Source organism: Marmota monax, unplaced genomic scaffold (assembly GCF_021218885.2).
Source record: "Marmota monax isolate L192 unplaced genomic scaffold, Marmota_monax_Labrador192_F-V1.1 WCK01_AAM20220418_F8-fsc00010, whole genome shotgun sequence".
In the NCBI taxonomy this organism is placed as follows: domain Eukaryota; kingdom Metazoa; phylum Chordata; class Mammalia; order Rodentia; family Sciuridae; genus Marmota; species Marmota monax.
The window spans coordinates 9,564,029-9,586,955 of NW_026692321.1; the positions used below are offsets into that span (position 1 = coordinate 9,564,029).

A 22,927-nucleotide genomic window follows, 5' to 3' on the forward strand; every position below is an offset into this window, starting at 1 on the left:
AAAGGTGTGAAGGTGACTTCCAGAACAATTCTGAAATGTCTGTCTTCTTTCCTGCCTACTCAAGGGAGTTGGGACAGACAGCTTCAGGTAGTCTGGTCACAATAACTGACAGATTCCTGGCACATGTGTTGGCATTTTCTAGCAGAAAACATCTCACCAGTCTTGCCTTTACTATGTCCTTGGTTTAGGGTTTACCTATAATTGAAAGATCTGAGCATATTTATTGATTGTCTTATCTCTAATTTTGTGATTAGAATGGAGCATTTCCTGATTTACTAGAAAGGGCCAGATAAATTTTTCTGAATTCATGGAAAGTTTGAAAGACAGATGTACTCTACATTCTTCCTAAACAACTGGAAAATAAATAACTCTGCTTATATGTCTTATGCAACTGGTTGCCATTTTCAGAACGATCCTTCAAGGAAATACTGTGGCTCTAAATTGAGTGTGAGTTTCCTCCCTTCTCATGTGTGAGCCTCAGTGTGTTCATTAGATTCTGTGATATGACCACATTAGAATTTGTTCTTCCATATTCATATTGATGTATATTTCTTCTCTCGGGGCCAAATTGCTTTGAACATGTTTTAAATGTCCTGAGGTACAGTTTGTGAGTTTTGTCTTTGACTATTGGTATAACTGGTATGAGACTTCTGGTCCATAGAATATATCCATCTTCAACATTAATGATCATGGCAAATTATTCTCCAAACTAACACGAATTTGCAGCGGTATAAGTGAGTTCTCTTTGCTCCATATCTCCAACACTTGACATTGTTATATCTTTTAATTCTTGCCAGATAGACTGATGTGAAGTGCTGATGCTGGTCTCTTTCCTCGGATCTCTTCACAAATTATCTTACAATGTAATAACCTGAAAGAGGGGGAAACACTCTCTGTGTTGTACAGATACATTTTTTTGATACTGGGAGTTGAACTCAGGGGTTCTCAACCACTCAGCCACATTCCTAGTCCTATTTTGTATTTTTTATTTAGAGACAGGGTGTCACTGAGTTGCTTAGTGCCTCGATAAGTTGCTGAGGTTGGCATTGAACTCGTAATCCTCCTGCCTCAGCCTCCGGAGCCACTGGGATCACAGGCGTGCGCTACCACGCCCAGCTGCACAGATACTTTTAATTGTTCATTTGTTTAACAAAATACTGAGTGAATATTCTGGGCTAGCTATAAATGGGTTAAACCTCAAGCTTCCTAAAAGTAGCAGCATCTGATGGCCATTCAACGGCTTCTGCTGCCCACATCCTTCTCCCTTCCTGACAACAACCTGTTTCCACTGGGGAGTTGCCTTTCCCTGAATGTGTGAAAGTCCAGGTAAAATCCTGTGAGTGCTTGTGAGCCAGCTCTTTCCTGTTCTGCTCCAATACAGATGGGGACACTGAACTAGGTGCTGTCTCCCAGGTCTTCAAATCCTGTGGCTCCAGGGTGAGTGGGTGCAGGTGAAAATGGGGGTGTCGCAGATCCTGATGGGTAAGTCTGGGCTAGGCCAGCCCTGACCACACTGCCTCCCTGGGAAGGAGCTTCTGTGTGTCCTGACTTCCTGAGTCTGGAAGTTTCCCTGGCTCATCCCCAAGTCTCCTGTGTTTATGTGAAGCTCCTGAACTTATCCTTCTAATAAAGAATCTTTAGTTAAAGTTACCTTGAGTTGGTTTCTCATGGCAGGAACCTTACAAGGGTTGGGTGCAGTTCCTCCGTGTGGATTGGCAGGAAGGAATGAGGGACCAGAATGAAGGGGCTTTCATTCCCTCTGGATCTTAAATCATCCTGGGCATTGGGAGGCTCTTTTCCTGCCATTTTCCCCAGGGGTGGGATTACCTGGGCAGGTCAACAGTTCACCAGAGGTCCATCCTCCATGCATGGGGCCCCGTGGAATTCTTCCCTACCTGGGCTGTGCAAGAAACGATCCGTCATAAGGAGGGAACCAAGCCGGGTCATCATGGCTGCAGGCTCTTCCCAGGCTCAAGGTCAACGTTTCAGGGCATGAACTTCCAACTGGTGAAGGTGTCACCCTTCCATGAATTCTTGCTAGTGAGCCAAATAAATCAAGAGATGTTTTTTCAAGTTCAAATAGTATTTTTCTGGAATTTCCAAGGGCAAACCTTTAGGATCTAAGATCACCCCATAGGCCTGTAGCTCATAGGAAGCTCCACACTTCTCTATGCTCAATCTGCAGCACTGTACTGTCCTCCATTCTGTCACTGTCTGCCTTCTAGCCTGACTGGGAGTTCCCTGAGGGTAGGGAAGCACTGGTTTCCATCTCTCTCCCCAGTGCCAACCTCAGGGCCTGGCACAGAGATTTTCAGTTGAATAAATGTGTGCTGTTCCCTGTTCCCACGACACTGAAGATAGGATTGGACCTGGAGGTGTCTTATCTGCAAAGGAGGTGTGAGTTAAGACAGCTGGGCCTCCAGAACATTTGGCTGGACAGATGTATGCCTGGTCTCCCTGGATGCCAGCTCTGAACTGGGTGCTAGGGAGACAGGATCTAAAGATCCCATGGCCCTTGACCTGGAGGAGCTCATGGTCTAAGCAGTTTGGGTGGTGTCAGACCTGCCAGGGAGGCATCAAGGATAGATTTTCAGAGATCAATGCTTCTTTTTACAGGACAGGAAACTGAGCTTAGAGAGGGTAGTAAATAGCAAGACCAAGGCTCAAGGTCAGACATCGCTCATCCTAACCACCGTCTGAAGTCTCTGGAGTCACTGATGGGTTGATCCGTCAGCAATTCAAATGCTGATTGAGTGCCAGTTCTGAGTCCAGCACTGTGAGGCACTGTGACGCTGAGACTGGGGCTTCAGGGGAGCCAGTGCCCGCAGCCACTGCTCCTGTCATCTGGGAGCTGACAGGCTGGTGTGCAGACAGACACGCAAGAGGACTTCCGGAGTGACCAAATCTAGGAGGATGTGAGGGTGTTGGAGGAAGGGGTTGTTCATACAGTCAGAGAGGTCTCTGCTTTCCTCCCTCTTTCGTTCCATTCCTCACCAAATATTCCGTGAGCCGACTGCATGCCAGGCATTTTCTAGTACTTTGCAGCTTATCAGTCTCCTGCTTCTGCACACGTCTCAGCTGAAAGCTAGAGAAATAAAAAATTTAGAGTAACAGAGGGAATTTGCATAAACAAGAGCAATTGATTCTGAAATGAAGAAGTTATCAGGACTTTTCAATAGGAATCTAATTGCTTGTCTTCACACCTTCTGTCACCAGCTGAATGTTCCAGATTATCATGCTCTTGTATTCCTGGAGTAGAGGGAACACAGTGTGGCTGCTGCTAAATTTGGTGTGTTTGGGAACAAAATCAAGACAACAGAGATACAAGGGATGCAAGCCTGGTGCCATCTGCCTGAAGAGCTCCCCAGTAGGGCAAGGGGCCGGAGGACCACCCCTCCCTGTCCTCCTGGGCCCGGTGCTTCCTGAACAAGACTCCTGGGCACCAGGACCCTCTGCAAAAGGTCTTGGGCATCTATGGTGAGAGCGATGGCCAGAAAGCCTCGGACCACCCAGAGCCAGGTACCACCAGAGGCAGCTCAGAGGGGAGGGCGATGAGGCCCACCGTGGGGTAAAGGAGGGCAAAGGGAGTTTACGAGATGAGCAGGTGACAGGTCAAAGAGGGGCACATGGCGCCCAGAGGTAGAAACCTCATGTGCTGAAGCGATGGGACCTGGGAATGTTTGGGGGTGGGAGGGGCCACCGTGGCTGCAGCTTAAGCTGCTCCAGAGCTGCATCTGGAGCCCCTGACTCAGATCCGTGGGCCCCTGAAACCTCCGTTCCACCTGCCACCCCAGATCTTGCCTCATACCCCAGGCCCATGGCCAGCCGTCCCTCCCTCCCAGCCCCTCTGCTCCCTTGCTCCCATCCTACCCCTCTCTGTGACTTGCTCCCCGCCTCCAGGAACCCACAGCCCAGCAGGGAAGATGGCTCTTGGAGACCCCAGGTGAGCCGAAGTGCAGAGATGGCTAGGAATGCGCTGGTGAGGAGGGGAGATATTTCCCAGCAGCGGGACTAGGTGCTGGGCCCAGGGCAAACCTGGGGCTGTTCACACAATGGGGGCCGTTGCTGGGGGGGGGGGGGGCTAAAGGATATTGTGCTGTTATTTAAAAGAGGAGGTGGAGCCAGGGAGGGAGGGGACCTTAAGAGGGAAGAGAGAGTCAGAGAGCCTCTTGCACACACCCTGCTGGGGTGGGCCTCCTGGTGGGGGGATTCTCATCTGTGAGGGGGACGCCAAGCTGACATGGAACAGGCCCCAGGTCACATGCAGAGCAAAGGCTGCCTCCATCAGAGGGGACAGGGTGGGGTGGGAAACAAGGTCTCATGGCGGGTGGAACCTGTCTCTGGACTTTCCCACCCTTCTCCTGTGAGTGAGGTTTGGTCTCTGCAGCAGGGTTTGGAGTCCCCTGGAGGTTTCCAAGCCAGGCCTGTCTACCTGGACGGAGGCCCTGATCTGTGCGGCCTGCTGCCATTCACCCTCATGCCTGCTCAGCCCCCTGCCACCCTCCTGCCAGACTCACCACCCCTGGATGCCCATCCTGCCTGGACAGAGTCAGGGCCCTCCTGCCAGGCCCATCCTGTTGCCACCCGAGCTGCAGGAGACGGTCGCACGTTTCTGCTGGGCGCACGTGTGTTTATGTCCTGCCCCCGACGGCCCCGCACTCCTCCCAGGCCCTGCCAGCTTCCAGAACATTTATCAGGCCTCTGTATGTTTTTCTTGTGTGGGATCTAAAATGATTTCTTTAAACAAGGTCTAAACTGGGATTGATTTCCTCTCTTTATTTTGAGTGGTTTGTTTTGTAATATGGTTCTTTTAACAGTCTAAATTGTGGGAACTTGGGAGGAAAAAGAGGGAATTTTCTGACTTCATATAAATACAAATTACTTTATCTGCCTTTGAAGACTTCCATGTCTTTTCCTTGAAAAGGCTGGAGTGGAATTCTTTGGGGTCCCTTTCAGAACTGCCATGATGAGAAGGATACGCTCGCCCAGAGACTTCCATTCCAGGCTGAGAATGAAAAACAACCCGGGCCCTTCCACAGAGCCTCCTGCTTTTCTTTCAAAGCACATTCATCTCCATTCATCTGATCTTCCCCACATAAAATTCCTTTAATTTGATCTTCACAACAGCATGAGAGCTGAGGGAGAACACAACATCCCTCCCAGCGGAGCGAGTCGGAGGGGGCTTGCCAGTCAGGTGTGGGCCTGGCCTGCGAGTCACCCTGTCACTGCTGGGGAGGCTCCATCATCTGTGAATCAATTCAATAAACACTTCCAAGCAGTCACTGTGCCAGGCTCTGAGTGGGATCAACCTCGAAATGAACTACTGGGCTTCTCCCTTCGCTGTTCGAGTCTCCCTGCCTCCGACCCCTTGCAGATCGTAGTTCCTTTCTTCTCTTGCTTGCCTCCAGGAATGGGGAGCTCACCACCTATTGGGGAAGCCCATTCTAACTGGGGATGGCTCACATAGTTGGGATCCTTCCTTATGTGGAGCTGAAACTCTCCCTTTGTACATGTCACCCACACTGGCCCCTGGGTGTTCCTGGTTCCCCATAGCGGTTAGGGGCACGCCCCAAACTATCCTGTCTTTTCTGGGGATCTGTCTTTGTCTGAATGTGGGCTGGGGCCTGCTCCTGAATGAGATCCAGCTGGGTGTCAACCTTCCCTTCAGGACCCTCACACAGGTGTGACCTGCCTTGCCCGCCCTGGAGAGGGACCCTCTCGTCCCTTCCTCTGTGTCTCCGAACTTGATCACATGGCACTCAGTTGTCTTAGCCCACCTGTAGTCCCCCCATTCCAACCTCTGTGGACAGAAGCCTCCCCACCCCGCACACCTTCGCCCGACTCTCAGCCTGGACGGAGGAGCAGAGTCAGGTGCAGTGCTGCTTCCCTGGACCCCGCCAGGTGAGGCCTGGATGCCTTCACGGCCCTGTGCGTCCCGACTAGACGGCACTCGAGGCTACGCTTCTCAGGGCTGTGCTTGGCCAGGCGTCTGACCGCCCACCACCCGCTTCCTTGTCCAAGCAGGAGCACTCCGGGGGAGTCAGCGCTGGGGAGAGCCTCGGGCTGGCTCTCTGGTTCGTCAACTGACGACCCTTGCAGCCAAGCTATTTTCCAACTTGTCCCTAAGGAGAACGCGACCTACTTGGTCAGATGCCTAGCGAGCGTATGGGTTCATCCATCTACTGAATCTTTCAGACTCCCAGGCCGGGGAGCCTGTTAAGAAAGAAACAAAATTAAAAAGACCTTATTCTGGAAGCTCACCTGATAGTTCCTGGCACAGTCCTCTCCTGGCGGCTTCCCCAGTGTTCCCCAATCCTCCGTGTACTTCTCTGTTCCCAATAGCGTGAGGCTGACAGTTTTGTGTCTGTGGCTACACGGGTATCCTGGAAAGGAGGTCACGGAAGAAATTAGAAAAATTAAAGATTGGGGTGGGCCAAAGACACAGGGCCGGTGCTGGTGACATCTGTGTGTGCACTCGCTTTCTCTCTCTTTCTCTCTCTCTCTCTCTCCCTCTCTGTCTCATTTGTATAAGGGTAAACTGTGCAGTTGACAGGTCTTGGTTTTCAGGTCGTGTCTTTGGTAGCATTAAACCGTTCTGTATAGGCAACCGTATAATTTACCTTTCAAACTGTGACTCTTGAGGGAAACAGGGTGGAGGGGGAGATGGAGAGAGCGAGCAAGCACACACTCTTAGTGATTATGCTGGGACACTGCGGGTAAGCCAGGACTTCCCTGGACAAATCTGACTCCCAGTCATGCCCAGCGGTTCTTGCAGGCACTTGGGTCATTCCAGAGCACACAGGGATTGGGTTTCACGTTGGCCCCAGCATGGCGGTCACTCTGCTGGGGGTGTGGAGAATGGTAGCTGAGGGTACCGCCAAGGGGCTGAATGTTTTGGGGCCTCAGGCACATGAGGCCCCTGGTCAAGGTGTGTGGATAAGGCACAGTCAACCCAGATAGCTTTGACGCCTTCGCAGTCAGCTCATGGAGAACATCCACGGACCCGCTTCTTTGTCCAGGGGCCTCTCCCAGGGGAAGGCGCCTCTCTTTGAACTCCGACAGCTGTTTATTTTTGGATTGGAAACAAGAAACTTAGAATTCCCTGAAGTCTCAGGCTCAGATCTTTCTTTTCAGTGATATCTTGTGGAACTTATGGAATGGAAGACTCGGGAAATGCCCCCGAGGGGAGGACTCGACAGCTCATTTCATCCATCCCTCTCACGTTACCAACGGGCAAACCTGGGTTGAAAGAAGAGGGAGAGATTTAGTTAAGGTCGCCCTGTGTTTTTATTCCTGTGCACTCACTTCAAGAACATTCCATGTGTGGTATTTTGTAGGAAATGAGGCAATGCATGAGAATCACAGGCCCTTTTATTACACACGGTCACTCACGGTTCCAAGAAGTCCTGAGGTCATGTGCAGACCTCCACAGCAGCTTTGGGGAATCTCTCTCCATTGTCAAGTGCACAGCTGAGTTAAAGACCTTTCACTGTAGAATTGGGGTGAGGACAGGAGGAGTCAACGCCTGCTGACCAGCAAAATTGGAGATGGTTCTTGCAGCTTCACCGGCAACGTGGCCCTTTGGTGGCCCCCGTGAAGATGCCCTAACAGCTCAGTTTGACATGTTCTTCTTCCTCCTCAGAGCTCTGTCCTCTGGGCAGCTCTCCCCAGCCAGGAACTCCAAGCGGGGCCTCGGGAGGCTGGGTGGGCAGGGGGAGCATGGCCTCCACAGGCTGGGTGTGAAACCTGGCTCTCCACCTTGAGCGACCTACTGAATGTCCCTGAGTGTCCCCTCACTTTTAACACTGGGACTGTCATAATTCCCTTCTAGGCAGTGGTGTTCTGTGACTCGCTGTGCCTGAGAGCATCTACTCTATATGCCCCACTCACAGTAGGGGCTCAGGAAGGTCATTCTTTCTGTCTCCCTAGTCCAGGGGATCTGGGCTGTGGCCGTTGCCCTGTGCACTGTAGGAAGGCTAGCAGCATAACTGGTGTCTGCCGCTGGATGCTCTTAGTGTGCAAACCCCAAGTCATAAGATAAGACGGTGTCTGCAGACATTGCAAGGAGCCTCTGAGCAGCACCCCACTCCAGCTCCAGCTGAAAACCTCCACTGCCATAGCACCTTGAGAGCCCGATGGCACCTGACACCCCACTGCAGGGGAAGAGTGTGGATTTTGAACCAGACTCATGCGAGTTTAAATCCAGACTCTTCTAGTTGCGGCCATTCAACCTCGGGCAGTACCCTGGATCAGATCTAGCTTTCTTTTCTTATCTGTAAAACGGCCTAATGTCTGCTCTCCCTGTTGGTAGAGGGGATTTATATGATGGTGTCAGGCCCAGAGAAGATGTGGAGGACCAGGTTCATTCCATCTGCTCCCTTCCATGACATGCTACTGGGGCTCCTCACATCAAATCTCAGGGGTCCTGCTGGCCTTGCATAGATGGGACATTAGGAGGCTTGAGCCTGGAGTGACAAATTGGAACTAGATCCAAAATGTTTAGTCTTGATTATTTGTTCCAATTCTTGAAACACTGCTGTCATTTCTCAAGAACATACATTTCCACATGTTGTTCATTTGTTTAATGTACTTGGTGACTTTCCCCCAGCCACAGACATAATAGCTTTCCACTGTGGATCTTCTATCCATTAGCAAATTGTGGTCCCCTTTGAATTACTTCATGCTCACACAAGCCGGGTCACGCCTTCTGTATTTTTGAAGGAAGTGAATCCCACAGAACAGAAGTGAGTTCCTTAAGGCTCCTCTGAAAGCCAGGGGCTCCCTTGGCTGGTGACCAAGTCCTCCTGGTGACACAGGGCTCTATCCGCCTGTGGTGGTCGGTGTGGGGCAGCAGAGTGGAGGTGAAGGGGAAGGTGCTGCGGGGTTGGGAGGGCAGAGAGAGGACATGTTCATTTTCTGGGGCTTCTGTCACCATGAACCTCAGAACAAGAGGCTTAAACAACAAAAACTCATTTCTCAAAATTCTGGAAGCTGGAAGTCCAAGATCAAAGTGCTGGCCGAGCTGGTCTTTCCTGAGCATCTCTCCTCAGTTCGTTGATGACACCTTCTTGCCATGTCTTCACATGGCCTTCCCACTGTCCATGTCCTTGTCATTGTCCAAATGTCCTCTTCTCAAAAGCACTCCAGTCGTGTGGGATGAGGGCCACCCTAATGACCTCATTTTAACCTCATCCTCTCTTTAGAAGACCCTGTCTATGAACCAGTCAAGTTCCAAGGCATTGGCGGGGGTGGTTCAGGACTTTGTAATTCAGCCCATAGCAAGAGGGAAGAGACCATCTGGGTACAAGGGACATAGGGGAAACAGGGGACACACTGGGGATGAGGAAGACTGAGTGGAGAAGACCTAGCAGCCCCGGCTCCTCCATGTGGGATGCAATCCCAGATCCCAGTGGGTGCTGGATCTGCACACGGTACCAAACCCACATATCCTAGCTTTCTTCCTAAACACACATACCTTGATAAGCCTGAATTTATGAAATCAAGATATGTATCTATACCTGATTTAAGGTCCTGTAAGAGATTAGTAGCAATCACTAAAAAATAAAATAGAACAATTATAACAATATTCCGCAATAAAAGTTATTTAAAAGTCACGAATTGTTCATTTCTGGAATGTTCCTTTTGGTAGTTTTGGACCACAGTTGACCCTGGGCCAGCTGTAGGGGACATCTGATGGCCACCATGGAGCCTAGGATGGAGTGTGGGAGGGCCCAGCAGGCTGCTGGGATTTTCTTCCTTCGCCAACCTTAATGTACTTCCCAGCCACTCGTCCCTTAGTTTTTTTCTTCCCTTTGTCTGTGACTTTCTCTAGCTTGCATCCTCTCTCTGGAACTTGCTCAGCCTCTGTCTCTATAAGAGAGCAGAAATCTTGGGGGAGTTGGAGTGGGAGGGAGGAAGGATTTGTTGCATGCAATTATTTTAGTAAGCTAGGCCAGGTTTTCACCCAAACCCACTGTAAATAAATGCTGTTTCATGAGCAAACAGGCCCCCTTCTCCCCAGCCTCAGCTCAGAAGCTGCATCCACGACGCATGCTTATCTGTCCCTTTCCTGCCTGATCCCTTTCCTTAGCTTGGTCCCTCAGTCTCTGTGCCTTATGTCTCACCCTGGCCTCCACCATCCTGGGTGAAAAGGGAGGCAGGTGACTTCAGGCATGTCTGCCCTCCCTGGCAGCAGACAAGGTGGAACCCATCATCTTGACACTGTCCGCTTATGTAAACAAGGAAACACTGAGGCCCAGAGAGGAGGCGTGACTGGCTCCAGCTCACACAGCTCAGAGTTAACACAGCCGCATGTGATGGCACACCTGTCCCCTGCCTGCCCCATGCAGGTTCCCTCCCCTCTGCCCTGTGCAGATTCCCTCTGCTCCCTGCCCTGGTTGTGGTTCACAAAGCAGGGCCTGTGGCTATGCCAGGCTGTGTGGGGGCTACTAGGTTCTGCAGCTTGCACCAGCCTTTAGGGCCCAGAGTCGGTTGCCCAGACTCCCAGGGTCAGAGTTCCCAGGACATCCCTGGGAAGGGAACAGACCTTGAAAGGTCCTTTATTTCTCAGTCATCAGAGCTTCTCAGAGAAAGGGAAGGAGCATGTCTAGCGAGTGAGGGCAGAGGCATCCTCGGGGGGATGTTGGCGCCGGCTCAAGGCCTGGTGAGCCTGGACCGCCAAAGGAAGAGTGGGCAACAGACAGGCGTGGGGCTTGGAAACTGGCAAGGAGGCTGGGGAGATCTCGTGCTGGGGACTTGCGTTCCTTCTCCAGGGCTGTCATGACAGAAGACCATGAGCTGTGTGCTTAAGGCAACAGAAATTTATTTTCAGGTTCTTCTGGAGGCCGGAAGTCCAGAATCCCGGGGTCCACAGGGCCAGGTTCCCGGTGAAAGCTCCAGGGGTGGGTGGCCTTTGCTCTGGCCACTGCTCGTCACCCCAGTCTGCCTCCACTGTCACACGGGCTTCCTCCTCCGAGTCCAGCCTCTGTCTTTTCTCTTTTCATAAGGACACAGGTCATCCTGGATTTGGGATTCACCCTACCCCAACCTGATGTCTCTTCATCAACAACAACTCAATTGCCCAATAAGGTCACATTCTGCAGTTCTGGGAAGGACACAAATTTCCTGCTATTCTACTCAATCCAGAGTCTCAGGGAACCGGGCAAAGGCAGCCTTGCTCAGCTTTGCCCGGGCTTGGAAAAACAAGTTTGGGAGACATAGCTGGCACCAGGGCCAGGCAGAAGGGAGGGCCTGGGCTTCCCAGGCAGCAAGTGGACACCCGTAGCTTCCGCTGGCCTCCATGACAGGAGCAGAAGCTTGGAAAGCTCTGGGCAGCAGCACCTGCTTGGGGTTCTTAGGGAGAGGCGGGAGCTGGTGTCACTCTGTCCAGTTTGTGATCTGCTTCTTAAGATGAAGAGGGTCATAAAACCATCTACGCCCGAGCTTGGGGTTGGTGCCTGGAAGACCTGGGTGGTTTGACTACGTGTACTCCGTGCATCCTTGGAGGTGGGGAATTATTTCCTGAAATGGAAACAGTTTTGGCCAAAGCCACGATGCTGTGCCACTGTCCTGGGCAGCCTTGGAAACAGAGTTCAGCACCTGGAAACACGAGGAAGGGTCGCCACGGTGAGCTGCGTGGCTCTGGGTGGGACAGAGCCCTGCGCGGGGCTTCTGTAGTTTGGAGCTCTGGACATGGTGTCTACGACTCCCGCCAACTCCACTATTAGCAGTTCCGTTTTTCATGTGTGGCACGCTTTAATTTGGCAAAGCTCTTTTATACAAATTAATCTTATTTAAACTTCTCATTATTCTCTTGGGGTAAGTAGATGGTATAATTTTCACTCTTTACAAGTAAAAACTGGTGGGCCTAAGGCTCACCAAGTGAGCCTTAGTGAAAGCAACTAGACCCTGGCATGACCCAGTCCAGTGTCCCAGGACCCCAAGATTTCCATGTCAACTGACTCGTCGGACACCTTCGTCAGGAGTGCTTGTCACTGGCCAGGCAGGATTCTTGGCACAAGCTGGAGGGGCCCCCAAGTCGACAAACTGACAGAGTCTTTGCTTTCTTGGAATTTGCATTCAAGAGGAGAAATTGGCAGAAGTCGGGCAGATGGGATATCAGATGGGGCAAATGAGGCCAGATGAGAGGGAGGGACCATTCCAGAAAGAGCCAGAAGACACTGCTGTTGTGTGTATGGGGACACAGATGATCCCTCTGTTAAGATGGCATTTGAGCAGCAGCCTGAAGCACCCGAGGGCACAAACCTGGCTGCAAACGTGGCTGCACAGAGAGGCAGGGTGGGAAGACGGAAGTGCCAGGAGCCCTCCGGGTGTTCTCAGGAGCCTAGGAGGCTGTGGGCTCACAGGTAGGTGCTCCCTGAGGGGCCTCCAGAGGAAACAAGGTGCATTTTCCCACGACCTTTTCCAAACACCATTTTTATGAAAATAAGAATACGCCCACCATTGCCTTAAAGTATAAGACCCCGAGCTGCCTGCTGCCCTCTGGGACTCTCCCTCCCTGAGGTTGGCTGCAGTCCATCTTCTCAGAGGATGCCAAACCCTGATGAAGGATTTCTGGGCAGGTCTGAGTGGAGGGCAAAAGAGACCAACATGGATGGTAGTTAGAGTCATGAACACAGCCACATAGTGAGTCAGGTAATGCCTGCTGCCCAAAATCAGCAGAGCAGCTCATCAGGGGAGCTGACCATGAGCCTCCAGACTGGGTTTGGAGGAGGAGATCCTGTCCCACCTTGTAAGACTCCCTGGTCCACCTTGGTCTAGTCTGGGGTCTTGAAGATTCCAGAACCTTTTCTCCTTTTTGGAGTCACTGCATTCATAGACTCTAAGAGCCTCAGCTGTGGAGGTGTGGGGTTGAGAAAGAAACTCAGAGTGACATCCATCAGTTAGTGATGAACAAATATTTACTAAGCCCTTCCTAAATGTCACACTCAGAATTTGGAGAGAGGAGAGATTCAGAGATTAATAAAACCTGGCTGTTTCTTTCTTCGGGCTTAATGACTAGCTGGGGATAAGATTTATGTTCAGGAAAGGTTAAGTAACATGCAGAAAAACCACAAAGTAGTTTCCATGATAATTCATTAGTCTGACTGATGAGGCTCACCTTCTGACTGCACTAGAGGTCGCCTGAGGAGCTTTTAAGTGTACCTCAGCGATGCAAGGAGGAAGGACCTTCGTGTGTCCTGACACTTAGAGGGAGGGAGTGCACTGGAGTGCTCTGGGGACACTTGTCTGAAGGGGTGACAGACTTTGTAGGCAAGACAGGGCCTGAGATGTCAAGTCCAATGGGAGGCAAGGCCCAGAGATGCTTCACCTGAAGTCTCTCTCGTCAGTTCTTGGACACTGTAGCTCCGTGAGCCCCAGGTGAGCTGAGCCTCTGGGCCTCAGGGGTGTGGTTAGAAGAAAGGAGGAGACGGATTTCATCTGCAGGTGACAGAGGCCACCTGTGCCACTGCCGCTGGGGACAGGTTGGGTTGGTCGCTGCAATCAATCGCTTGGACGAAGGTGGATTGGGGGTCACGACAGTCATCGCTGACGCTTCAGCGGTGACTCTTTGTGAAAGTCAAGCTAAAGTGGACAACAAAGTTAATGTATTCAATAGGAAGTTTTGTCTTTGAGTCTAAAAAGTGCCACTAAACAGGCTCAGATGGAGGTACAGATGGCATTCAGGGGAAGAGAGAAGGAGCCTAGAAAGTTCTAGCTAAGGGGAAGCTCAATTCTATGGGCAGCTGTGTTTGAGGGTGCCTAGAACAAGGGAGCTGATGCCCTCACCCTAGTTTGTACTGGTTTGTCCATTCCTGGAACATTTAGAGGCAGAGAGGACAAATTGGTAAGTGGCAGAGGACAGGGACCAGGGAAGGAGCAGAGAGACAGCAAGCTATCTCCTGTGGGGAAACCTTGAAAGGAGTGAGGGTCTCATCCTCCAGCTGAGGGGCAGGGGTAGCAGGAGGGAGGGATCTGGCTGTGAATTTGTAGGGGTGGGGGACAGATGCATTCTGTACAGGCCCATAGGAGAGACGCCTTGGACCTTGGTTATTGATTGACAGTGGTTTTCAGGGATGCCAGAGAACAAAGGTAACAAGAACAGCAGAAGCAGTAGCTGCCCGTTGTGTGCACTTCGCATCATCCATCTCACTTAATTTTCATAACAACGCTGTGAGGTCAATGCCATTATTGCCCCCAGTTGACAGATGGGAAACTGAGGCACTGGGGGCTGTTAACTTGCTCAGAGTCCCACAGGGATTCAACCCCAGGCGGTGTGGCTCCATGCCCAGGCCCCGGCAGCACCCCAAGAGGCTTTCTGCAAGAAGACCTCTGAGATGTTTCCTTCCCCAGAGTCCCGAGGCTGTGGGAGTTCCCTGCTGGGACCGTTTTGGAGTGATTGACTTCCTTGTGGGCTTTAGGTCATGCAAGGGGACAGACGCTGCTGAGTCATTTTCCCCAGCTGTGCAGCCTGGGCACAGAGCCAGGCCACTCGTCCAGCTTTGGTGGCAGGTGCCGGCTGCTGCGGTTTGGCAGCAGGTCAGCAATTGGGAAGAAGCCTCAGAGGCTGACCTGTAGGCAAAGTGGTGTGTCCACAGATGTCTGGGCTCAGGGACCTTGAGATGAGCGTGTTTGAAGATAGGAAAGAAGTGCAATCAGGAGCACAGGATGGCCACGAGGAGTCGGAGAGCCCCAAAGACCTCGCTCAGAGACAGGGCAGGGGACCCTCCTCTGGGGCTAAACAGGAGCTGCCCACAAGCCTCCCCAGCATTGCCCATTCAGCCAATATTCAGTGGACTCCTCCTCGGGTCAGAAAGCATGCGGTGGCCGAAGAGCAGCGGTCTCCTGCTTCCCAGCTGCCCTTGGGAGCGCCCACTGCAGCGCTTCTCCAAGGTGTTTTGTGGGGAGCAAGCCAGGAGCAACAGGGCTGTGCCCCGGCCCCTCGATGCCCAGTATTGAAGGCAAGATCTCATTTTCTCTCTTTCAGGAGAAGCTGGTTTCACTGTACTTACGCCACCTTCCTTTAAAGCTTGTTGGGTGACCTCCCTGCAACCTCTGCATGCACAGAGAGCCCAGCTCTGACCACCATATGGCCTTCTTGGGGTGTGATTGTAACCCCCTCTGCCATCCTTCTGCAAGTTGAGTGCAAATAGATCCAATGTGCATGAGCAGATCACCTTGCCAAGCACACACCCTGTGCTGAGAGCCAAGATCAGATGAGACGTGTGCAGAAATCCTGAACCGCGGCAGCGACTGCCGGTGTGCCTGTGTGGACGGTGGCCACACTGTACAAACCTTGCCTGACGTGGTTTAGCAAGTCCGTCTGGGAACCCTGTCCTGCTGAGTCTTGTTTCTCTTGTGTTTGAGCATAAGTCCTAGAACAGCCTAGATCACTAGTATTGTTGGCTTCTTCCAGATCTCTATCTTGAAGGGAGCCAAAGAACCCCAGGCTGATTGGCAGTAAAGGAATCCCTTTCCTGGTGTAGGGGCATCTCTCTAGGGAAGCTCTGCTTTAAAACCCAGAGCCTCCTGCTTGCCTGGGACTAAAATCTGAGCTCTTCAGTTTGGCAATCCGATGTCCTTCAGGGTCTCATCCCTGGTGGATGACACCTGGCCTGTCTTGCCCTCAACTGTCCTGAGCTGTGTCACCTTCTTAGCTTGCTGGGATGGTCCCCTGTCTGGGAGGCTGTCCTCTAGCTCTTCACCTGCCTCACTCTGCGGGTCCTTGGAGACCCAACTTTGGGGTCACTTCTAAGAATTTGTCAGAGCACTTGCCCTGCTGGCCCAGGTCCCTGGTGGACTGGTCCATGTTCCCTGAAGACACAGCTGTCCCTCTTCTCTGAGACAGAGCACTCACTGTGGCCCTCTGCTCAGGTGGAAGGGGGAAATGGAAAAGGAAGGTACCAAGGACCAGGAGAGAGTCACACATGGAAGCTGAAGAAGCCATAGTGCTTCCTTGCCATCTGGGGAAGTAGACTGGGGGAGGGGTCATTTTCAAAGTGGTGTTCTGGGAGGGGTTGGATGGCCTACCCCCTGCCCCCAGTAGGAGTCTGACCTGAGCAATTCCCTAGCTCTGCTGCTTTGTGTTCTGATCCCTGAACCTAAGGACCCCCAAGTCCCACCCACTTCTGATTCTCCTGACCCCACGCATTGCCACTCATCCTCCTGCCTACCGGCTTATTTCTCTTCTGGAACATCCTTCCCCGATTCCCCCTTCCTCTCACCTTAGATGCCCCTCCCTGCAGGCAAACGTCCCCTCTCTGCCCTGCAGCCTCCAGGGGCTTGGGAAAGCCCTCCACCAACAGCAGACGCCTTGGCTGCATAGTTCTGAGCTGTGTGTTTGAGTGCTCCCTGACCCCCACTAGACTGTGGTCCTTGAAATCCAGAGCTGGCTCCTTTTTACTTCTGGATCACTCAGCATCTCACATAGCAGGTGCTCTGTTGTTCATTTGAATGAACAAATGAATCAATAAAAAGACTGGATTGAGTTCATCTCAGCTCCTTCAACAGGGCAAAAAGGAAACAGCACAGGAGACCTAATCTCATAATTATGGTTTCTCTGTAATTTGCACAAATAACCCACTCTGCTGGATCCCACGCCTCTTGGGAGGCTACCAGCTCTTGCCTCTCACCTCTGATGTCCAAAAAGGAAGCAAGGTTTCCATCAGTCTTCCCAGTGGGTCCTGGGCTGAATTACCTTGTCCCTTTCTCCTGGTGCCATTGGGAGACAGCCATTGTCTGCCCATTTGGATAGTCCCTTTCTAACTGCCCTCCGTGTGACATCATTCCTTGATACCTCCCAGCCCCTGAAGCCCTGCAGGTATCACATCATGGTGAGACCATGTCATCATCATCTCCATTCTTCAGATCTGGGACTGTCATGGTGAGAGACCGAAGCCAGGGACACGGCCAGGCTCTGCATCTCCAGCCTGCCAATGCCATCTGTTGAGTTTGGGTCCTCAAAGGTGAAAGCTGGGCCTTCAAAGCCCGAACGATTTTTCTTTATCTTTTCTAGCCATATATGACCATGATTTGCATCTTCTTTTCCAGATGTCTTTAAAAAAAATTAAGATTCAGAAGCTCCCTTGGCTTCTTACCTGAGCTGGCCAACATCCTTCTCCCACTGTTTCTGGCTGAAACACCCAGGATGATTTGGAGTCCCCTTCTGTGCAGTGCAATGGTAAGAGGTTTTATCTGAATGGAGCCTGCAGCTGGAATCAAGCTGCACAACCCGCCCTCCAGACCTGCCCTCTACTCACCTGGGGGGAGCCTCCTGCCTCGCTGGTCCTGGGGGAGCAGGTGATGCTCTCTCTTGTGAGTGGACTCTTAGACAGGAGAAGGTGACCAAGACATGTTATTGCTCCTAAAAGAAATTCCTTTGAGTTAGTGGTTACCAAAACTTGTCTGATGAGAAAATCTGCTTGATCAGAACCTTTATGAGCATAAAGGAAAAAATCTGCATTTAAAAAAATAAAAGCCCCCTCTCCAAAATTTTATCAACAGGCAAGACCATGAAAAAAAAAAAAGAGTTTGAGCTAAAGGCTCAATTCATAGCACCTTGATTGAGGACTTAGGAGGTTCTTACAGAAATTCAAGTGCTGATTTGATAAGACAGATGTAAAGAGCCCAATCAATGTTCAGAGAATGCCCCCCCAAATGCCGAAGATTTCCACTTTAATTCTGATGTTATTTATTTATTATTTCACAAACACTTTTATTACTCTTACTATGATCCTAACATTATTCTCTGTAGGTATTTGCTCATTTGATCATCACGGAACCCAACAAGAGGAGGAGCCAGGGCTCTAGAGTGTCTGCTGCAAGCTCTACGTGTTTTAAAGTTCTCCTTTCAATTGGCCACAGAGCAAACATTTTCTTCACAACTGCTGTGTGGTAAATGGCCCAAGAGCCTCATCTGATGATTTCCAATACATAGCTGGTGGGGTCCAAATGAGTGATCCTGTTATTGTGCATGGGGCCTGCTCTGACTTTCTGTTTTGATGGAGAAACATGATCATTGTCTGGCAATCCCAAATGCTGTGTGGATGCCATAAAGAACAGATTCGGATCCCTTTGTTTCTTGCCTGGAATGTTGAAGCAAACCTAGCTCCGCTGATTCCTGACAGATTTGAGTCTCTGCATTTCAAACATTTCAGACCAGCTTGGGAGCAAACACATGATATTCTTCTTGGTTCTCTTGCATGGTTTATTTTTAAAGCATGCATCTGGCTGCTTTCTCATTCCCCAGAAGGTGGAGGGAAATTTCTCCAAAGCAACTGCTCAGACGTTGGGTTGCAGGTCCTCCCTGAAGGCAGAGGCAGCTCTGCCGGGGTCTTAAGCATGACCTTGGCCTCCTCCCCAATTGGTTCCCTGGGAGAGTCTTCCTTCTTGTGGGGCTGTATGCAAGGGAAAATTCGAGTGACTCGTATGTGTTTTCCTTCCCTGAGGAACCATATAAGCACCCTCTTACCTGCTCGGAGAACCCCCTTTTTGGCTGAAAGACCATTGTTACAGGGCCATGAATATTACTGAGCATTTGCTATGTGCCAGAGACCCTGGTCTAGACATGACTAAACAATGCTACAACGTCGGCATTATGAGCCCTTCTTTTTCCAAATCAGAGATGGAGGTTTAGGGGGTCCCAGGTCATGTGGCTCACAAGGGCAGAGAGGAAGCAGGGGAGATGGTCTGATCCCTCCACTCACTTTGTCACTCTGCGTAGCGCGATCGATGTCAGTTACTCTTTTTCTTCATTCTGGATACAGCTCCCGGGGTAGTCTCTGCAGGAACAAATGAGCAGTTAATTCATGTGTACAGAGCGGCTGGGAAAGACTGTTTGTAGTCTGGGAATTTGTGGCTTCATATATGATGCTGGGAGCCATTAGCCAAGTAGGTATGACAATTTCCTTGCCAGCGTACCCCATGTTGAATGTAGGTGACCTTGCTCAAGGACCAAGGCAGATTAGGGTGTTCCCGGTTTTAAGATAATCGTGTTTAGGGCGTTCCCAGTTTAGGTTCCAGGTTTAAGGTTTAAGATTATTCCTGCTGGGAATAGGGCGTATCCTGCTGCCTGAGTTCCCCTTGAGTTCTCACGGGATTCAGACAATATATTTTGGAGACAGAAGCCCAGAGAAGGTGGATTTGGGCAGAGAACGTGGATTTGGGCAGAGAACGTGGATTTCCCCAGAACGTGATTGTAGACGGCTGGTGTGAGTTCGGGAATAAAGAGTTGCTGTTTGAATCTACAAGCTGTGTGGTGGCTCGTGATTGTGTGCCCAGCCAGACTGCGGCATATGGACTGCTTCATGGTTTTCCTGGAGGAACCTAATTTCTGCAAGGAGTGCAAGGTGTGAAGTTCAAATTACCTTCTGGGATGACAAATACACTTTCTGTCATGGCCTTTGTCAGAGAGAAGCAGGAGGCTCCAAACAGGTAACAGGTGTTAAGCAGCAGCACCCCGCAGTTGCTAGTTCTTCCCTTCAAGGAAAGCTCAGATTTTTGTGGGCAGCCAAAGGCAAGATAGCTTTGTATGATACATGGTTTCAGTTGGTCTCTATCCCAAGTGTCACTACACTTCTTTTTCCATCTGCGGAAATGCTGTCCTTTAGCATCCTCCAATCAGTAGGCCCCAGTGCCTTCTCTATCACCTGACCATGTCCCTTCTGAGAAATTAGTCTGACCACGTCCCTCCCTACCCCATACCTTTTGACAGTGCCTCGCTGCTTTCAGGGTCAAGTTCAAAGTCCTCAGCATGGAGCACGTGGTCCACAGTGATTTGTTCCTAAGAAATCTGAGCACCTTTCTCATCCCCTGCTTGGTCCCCATACTGTCTCTGTCCTAGCCACAATGAACGTCCCTTGCTAGTTGACACCCATGATCTTTTGTGCCTTTGCATCTCTGCACATGCCACACCCCACTGTTTCCTTCAGGAAGGCCCTGCTGCCCACTGCCTGCCTGGCAAGCTCATGAAGCTCACAGATGGTCCACGGCCTCTCCTCTCCTGCCACCCCTGATGGAGGTCGTATTCTCTCTCCTGGGTGTCCCAAGGCTCTAAGCCAGACTGTCATGGCAATATCACCTATGTTGTTGTGATTGCCGAGTCGTGTGTCCCCTATGGGGCCGAAGTGTATCCTCCTGGTGCCCAGGACCAGCTGAGAAATGGACCAAGGAGTAAATGAAGCAAGGAAGGCCGGAGTGAGAGGAGGGTTGGCTGGAGAAAGGCAGTAACAGCAGCAGCAGAAAGGCTCGGGGCCAGACACTCCGTACAGGTCTCACTTAGGCCTTGCGAAGACCCTGCCTGCAGACGACCCTGTGCGGCCAGTGTTACGCTCATTTTGTAGATAAGGAGACCGAGGCTCACAAAGTTGTCATTCAGGTTCTTACCTAGTTGTCACAGAATGGGAGCAACCTAATGACCTGAAAGCCAGCTGTGGAACCACCTTTCCCTTCGTTACTTACGTGGCCTGGCCCAGTCCCACACTCCCTGTCAGTGGCTGAACTGGGCCGTACTGTAGGACACCAGGAGACCCTCCAGGGCAGGGGGCTGAGGCTCCCTTCCAGAGGGGACTCAGGAGTGCCCCTTTCCAGATCTGGAGCTCTGGAATCTGTCGGGGACAATGGCTTGAAACCATGTATCATGCAGGTGCAGGATGGTGTGTGGGGGTGGGGTGGGGGGTGCCTGCTCCCTGCTCTGTTCTCAGCAACCCTGCATATTGTGAGGTCTGGGGTGCTGAGGAGCCTTACTTAGCTCAGGGAAGTGCCCCATCAGAGAATACTTTTTAAGCTGCAGAAAAACTTTTATGCAAAATTAGCTCTCTTTTTACAACATCTTTGGGCTTGATTCCGTCACACCAGTCCACTTAGGAACAGGAGAAATGAGAGCCAGGATATTTGGAAAATGTCCACAGGTAAGTATTTGAATGAGTTGACCTCTGGATGGAGCCCAGAGGGTATTAGTGGGAGTTAGTTGAACTGCACTTTGTTAATTAATTAACAAGATTTAACAATATTCTATCAGAGACTGCTGTCACCATTTCTTCTTTCTGGACTTATTACCTAGACGTTTCCTCATCTCCCTTGCGGTTCAGGGGGGCCAAGGATAGCATTCTAGCCATTGGAATATGGTTGCTCCTTCTACTCCTGGCCACTGTGACCAAAACAAAGGAAAACAAGCCCTGCACAATCTTCCGTACCCTTTCCCTAAGGTGACAACCCGGAGGCTCAGTGATGAAGGAGACAGTCACAGATCAAAGGCTCCTTGGTTCTGATGTGGAGAGACTATACAAGACTGTTATAGTTTAGATCTGGAATAAAGGCTCATGTGGTAAAGTCTTGGTCCCCAGTGCAGCAGTACTCAGAGGTGGTACTCTTGGGAAGTAATTGGATCACGAGGGCTTGGACCTCATCAGTGGATTCACTCATTGATGGATTAATAATTTGATGGTATTATTGGGGACTGGTGAAAACTATAGATGATAGGGAATAGCTGGAAGAAGAAGGTAACTGGTGTGTGCTCTGAGAGTGTGTATTTTGTCTCTAGCTTTCTCCCTCCCTCCCTCTCTCTCTGTGCTACTCTCCCTCACTCTGTTTTCTTGCAGCCGAGAACTGATCAGCTATTCTCCACCACACCCTTCTACCATGATGTCCTGCCTCAGCTCAGGTGCAGAGCCATGGAGCCCATTAGACATGGACAGAAACTTCTGAAACCATGGGCCAAAATAAATTTTCTCTCTTTTAGGTTGATTTTCTCAGGTAGTTGTCCCAACAAACAAAGCTGACTAACATGGAGAACTTGGTTATCTCTGTATCCCAGTGGCTTGAACAATGAGTGTCACCAAGCAGGTGTTCCAAAACTCTTGACTCCCAAGAAGCATTGTCACGTCTATGTTAGGTTTGACCCTTAGGATTTTATGGAGACTATTCTACTATTCAGTTCTTTAAAAACAAATGTGGTAACTGAGACATAGAGAATTAAGTCATTTACGTAGTCAATAAATGCTGGACTTGTTCTCCTGTGCAGTCCTCTGGCCTCCAGGGCAAAGCTACGGTGGAATTTAATCCACCACCAGTACCAGGGCAGAAGGGGGCTCTTGAACTGGTCAGGAGGAAAAGTGGGCACAAGAGCGTGGAACCCCAGCTTTGATTCTTGTAGAACTTCCAGCACATCAGAGCCATCTGGGAACTTAAGAAGTCTGGCTTTCTAGACCCCACTCTGGAGATTCTCTTTTAGTGAATCTAGAATGAGATTCTAGAATCTATATTCCTACAAGGGTCTCCAAAGGATTCTCTGGGTATCCAGGTTTAGCAACTAATTTGTAGAGAACAGGACACATCCCCAGGATTAGAGGGAGTTTCAGGTGCCAAATCTGACACCCATCAGCAGTGTGACCTTCAGTGTCTGACTTGGCCACCCCAAGCCACAATTCTACTCCTGTATAGTGGGACCACAGCTCCATCCTCACCGGGTGGCAGTAAGCCCAGGCAGAGGGTTCCTCTCCAGGAACTTTCTCCACTGCCTGCTCCCCATGGGGCTTGTGGTGTCCCGAGTGCTCTAACGAGAGAGCTCTTCTTACAGTTCTTGCAGCCTGGTTGGGGGGACCTGCAGTGGCCCTCTGGACTATGCGGGTTTGGATGGGAAGAAGTGGGCCCGACGGCTCCTGCTCCTCTCTCTCGTAGGAAGCACTGACCTCATCTACTTGATGTTTTTAAATGTAGTTCATTTTTTATTATCATTCCATTTTAAAATTGTTTTACAGATTTCACCTTTGTGTGTGCAGTGGTATGGATTTTAGCACAAGTGCTGATCTGTGTAACCCCCCCCACCTCAGAGTCAGGTTACCAGGCTGTTCCTTCACCCCAAACTCTCTCGCCTTCCCTGGTCCCTCTCACCATGACTCCTGGCAACCACCCGTCTGGGCTCTGTCACTCT

At 50.8% G+C, this 22,927-nt stretch overlaps 1 long non-coding RNA gene across 1 annotated transcript; it reads left to right on the plus strand.

The window, feature by feature from the left end:
• Window positions 1–2,500: 2,500 nt before the first annotated feature.
• On the plus strand, window positions 2,501–4,761 carry LOC124090856 (uncharacterized). Its single transcript, XR_006851248.2, has 3 exons — window positions 2,501–3,519; window positions 3,901–3,943; window positions 4,388–4,761. It is a non-coding gene; the product is annotated as an uncharacterized LOC124090856 (long non-coding RNA).
• Window positions 4,762–22,927: the final 18,166 nt, after the last annotated feature.